Raw genomic sequence first — 4,140 nt, 5'->3', positions numbered from 1 at the left:
TTATTTGGCAAAGAAAGAGTAAAAAGGGGTTGATGCAATCGGCCTGAGTTTAAATCCATGTTATCACTCTTATCGGGCCTTTGTGCAGGGTTCTTTCATAGCTTCTGGAGTCTCAGCTTCTTTGCTGATAAAACACACTGTCTTTTTCAGGGCTGTTGTGTTACATTACAGCTAATGTTTGTAAAGCAAGAAACTTGACTAATATCCCGAAGCCCTGGGTTCCATCTCCAGCACCACAAAAACTGAGAGTGGGTACACACCTGCTTTTCATGCACTTTGGAATAAAGGCAGGGGGATCAGAAGTTCAAGGTCACCCTTGGTTATTTAGTAATATGTTGGAGTCCAGTTTAGGCTACATGAAACCTTGTCTCAAAAGCAACAACAATAATAAGCTAATGTTGGTAAGGTATTTGACACGTGGCTAGTGGTTAGTAAATAATAGTAGGCTCTGGAACTCTCTCTTCTTGCAAAGCCTTTGGGTTTTTTGTTTTCAAGATGACCATGGGACAGTCAGGTCTTAGCTCAAAGTAATGTCTCCTGTCCCGTGTGCAATGACTCTCTTGCTTGGGGAATGAGTCTTCATTTGCCTCGACCATGCAAGTGAGATCCTAGACCAGTTTCATCAGCTGGAGGCCTGGGGGAGTGACCCTTCGGATTTGGGAGTGTCATGTCCCCCAAGGAATCTCTAACTTAGACCCAGTGAGAGCTTCCCTCTAGAGAGATCTGCAGCTGGATTTTCAAGCGATGTCCATGAACATCCAGACGCAGTAGCCCAGCTTGGGGTGGTAGGGGTGGGGTGGTAGGGGTGGTAGTATTTGCCATGCATACCTGTTATCCTAGTACTTGGAGGGTTGAGAGTTTAAAGGCAACCTGGGTTACATTAAAGACCTTGTCTCAACACATAATAAGTAAATAAAATAAATCAAGGGTTGGCAAGATGGCTGTCAGTTAGCTCAGCTGTCAACTTGACACAAACCCAGAGGCACCTGGGAAGAGGAAACAGAGATTGAACAATTGCCTCCATCACTGGTCTGTGGGCATGCTGGTGGTGTATTTTCCTGACTACCATTGTGGGCAAGCCATCCCCGGGTCCTTTCCCAGGACCAGGTAGGCCTGGACTATATAAGGTATTGAGCAGGCCAAGGGAAGCAATCTGGTAACCAGCTTTCCTTCAGAGTCTGCCCCAGTTCCTGCCCCCAGCTTCCCACCTGAACTCTGCTTTCCTCGGTGATGAGCTCCCCCAACGTGTAAGGTACAACCAATGCTTTCTTCTCTAAGTTGTTTTTGGACCTGGTGTTTATCACAGGAACAGGGTCAGAGGATAATAAGGACACTTGCCACTAGATGTGAGGAACTGAGTTCTGTCCCCAGGATCTATACAGTGGAAGGTTTTCTCTGATCTCCATGTGTGCTCTCCATATACACAAGCAAATAAGTAAGTAAATAAATGTAATAAAAATACAGAAAACAGAAATAACTGATGTGGCAAGATGGCTCCAACAGGTGAAGGCACTTGCTGTGCAAGCCTGGTGGCCTGGTGATCCCCAGGAGCATCGCCAAGGAGGAAGGAGAAAATCAACTCTGTTAAGTGCACCCATGCGTACACAGAAAGAGAGAGAGAGAGAGAGAGAGAGAGAGAGAGAGAGAGAGAGGGAGGGAGAGGGAGAGAGGGAGAGAGAGAGAGAGATTAAAAATGCTTAAGAAAAGAAAAAGAGAAAGCAAGAATACAGTGCCCAATTGAGACCACAGCTTGGATCCTCTAGCTCAGACTTCTCAGTAGTTAAGATTACAGACCTGGCCAGGCTTGAAGGAATCTTAAGACTGATCCTGATGGTGGTCTCACTTCGGGGAAGGAACTCTGATTTTTCAGTTATGGTTTGGCTCATACCTACTCAGTCTCTCCAGGAGGCACTCTGTGAGTGTGGCCTTCAGGCCTCAGGGCAAGGCCCCACCATGCCTTCCGTTTCTATCATAGGAAACTGAGGCAGGAGAGATTAACAACCAGCTAAATTAGTAAGAGACAGAGAGGGCTGCTAGGAAAGAAGAGGGAACCTCAGGGTCTTGACCCTGCAGTCAGAGAAGAGGGGTAACAGAGATGAGAAGGGCAGCGATGCTCCCAGCAGGAGACTTCCAGCTCCCTCGAACTTTACAGAGTGCCGCTGGAGGGCCCGGTAGGAGAAGGGGATGGAGGTAGGGGGTCCCCGGCGGCCTCCCGTGGTCCCGCCCCCTGAATCGGCGGCTCCTGACATCATAGGCAGGGAGGCGGGCTCGGGAGAGGGCGGTGGGGAGGAGGCTCGGTAGCCCGGAGGGCGGAGGACGCTGCGCAGTCCCAGCCTGGAGCTTCAAAACAGCCGGCGCCTCGCCCCACGCGCAGCCCGCCACTGTGTCCAAACACCCGTGCCCGGTGAGTTGGGGGCGCGCCTAGGGACTGCGGTGACGTCGGGGTTCCGGGATGACAGGGGAGCGGTCTGCCCTCTTTAGGAATCGGGACAGACCGGGGGATCCGTAGTTGACAGGGAGGGGTTGGGGTGCGGTCCGTGCGGCAGCCCCACTGCTCCTTCTCCAGATTTCTGGGGCTCAGACCTCCCCCTTGGTGCCCCACAAAAACACTGTGCCACCCCTGGGTGGCATTCCCCGCCTTTTGCACCCAAGCGGGCGGGAAAAGTTTGGGGAAGAGTCAGGGCGGATCCCCTCTCCACCACCGCTAGCCCAAAGCTCTGGAAGTCCAGAGTGTGGTACTTAGCGTCTGATTCCCAAGCAGTACCAATCAGACAGGACCTGGTCCGCGGGTCCCTGAGGGCCGCGCGCTCCTCCGGGTCTGGGCTCCGTGGCGCCCCACAGCGGCGAGGGGCAGCTTCCTTGGGTTCTTAACAGTGCCCCAGCTTGGGGGGCAAGCTCCAGGGATGCCCCCCTTGCCTGCTCTTGACTATTACGGCAGATCTGTGGACTTTAAAAGGGAAAGAGCAATGGCACCCATGATTCCACAGGAAAAGGAGATATAACCACTACTATGAGGCACCTAGAACCTGCAAGTTCAAGGGCAATCTAGTGGGTGGTGATCATTGCCAGATGACGGAGATGCCTGGGATTTTGGATTATTTAACAGGTACAGATTTAATTGTGGATGATGGAAAGTTTTGAGTATAGATAGTGGTGGGTGTTACTCAACATTGTTGGTTCATTTCAGGCCATGTGCTTGTAGAATTACAAATGGTTTACATCATAAATGCTGCGTGTACCTTACCACCACAATGAGAGGCACAAGAGACACCTCTAGCCGCCTCTGCCTGAGCATTCTGAATCAGAGAGAAATCCCAAAACCCGGGGTGGGGGCTGCCCGCCTCTCCCTACAAGGTCACTTTCAAATAAGGGTAGAGGCTCTGTAGGATGGATCCGTGCAGGTTACAGGGAAGACCCAAGGGAAGAGGATGTGGAAGGCCAATGGGGGTGTGCACTGGGCTCCGAGGGCCTCCCCCGCCTTCTCCAGAGAGCCTTATTCTGGACTGTCCCAGGCACAGCACACCCTCCTGTTGAAGGTGGAGACACCTGGCCTAGAGACCTGGCAGAGTTAGCTACTCAAGGGTGTTGAGCCACACCTTCTCCCTATCTCCCTGCTCATTCCCACCAGGAGATACCTCAGTGGGCTGCAAAAAATGGGGAGAAACCATTTAAGAGGTATGGATCCCCTACAAGGTATTGGGCAGATAGATACTCGGCCTACAGCCTAGGGAGGCACTAGGGGTGGCCAGAAGGCGCAGAACCTGTTTTTCCTCAAAGGGGTTTTGGATCTTTACCACCTCCACCCCCACAAGAATGGAGAGTGAGAGAGAGCCAGTCACACAGCCTGGAGCCTTCTCTGTCCCTCAAATGCAGAAGCTGAGGTTGGCCTGCAATCTGGGCAAGGGTGTTTGTGTGGGAAGCTGGGGAGAGGGAGGGCAGAGCAGGGCGGGGAGGTGCCGCCCCACCAACAAGGGGGGCCCCCGGCTCAAGCTCACTCTGCCCCAAGGGAGAATTTAATTGTAAATACAAAGCATATCTACTTAGCAGCCCCCAAACACACACACACACACACACACACATGCACATGCACACAAATGCAGACACACACACGCACGCACACACACACACACACACACACAC

At 52.2% G+C, this 4,140-nt stretch overlaps 1 protein-coding gene across 1 annotated transcript in view; it reads left to right on the top strand.

Moving 5' to 3' along the window:
• The first annotated feature begins 2,278 nt into the window (after positions 1–2,278).
• Emp2 (epithelial membrane protein 2) overlaps positions 2,279–4,140 on the top strand; it is a 35,259-nt gene continuing 33,397 nt past the window's right edge. The window contains exon 1 of the mRNA XM_031362384.1: positions 2,279–2,404. The gene's annotated coding sequence lies outside the window, so the exon portion shown is untranslated. The remainder of the gene's footprint in view (positions 2,405–4,140) is intronic.

The sequence above is a fragment of the Mastomys coucha genome, unplaced genomic scaffold (genome assembly GCF_008632895.1).
Source record: "Mastomys coucha isolate ucsf_1 unplaced genomic scaffold, UCSF_Mcou_1 pScaffold12, whole genome shotgun sequence".
Taxonomy (NCBI): Eukaryota; Metazoa; Chordata; class Mammalia; order Rodentia; family Muridae; genus Mastomys; species Mastomys coucha.
The sequence above is the reverse complement of the archived record's forward strand: the minus strand, read 5'-3'. Positions and strand labels throughout refer to the sequence as shown.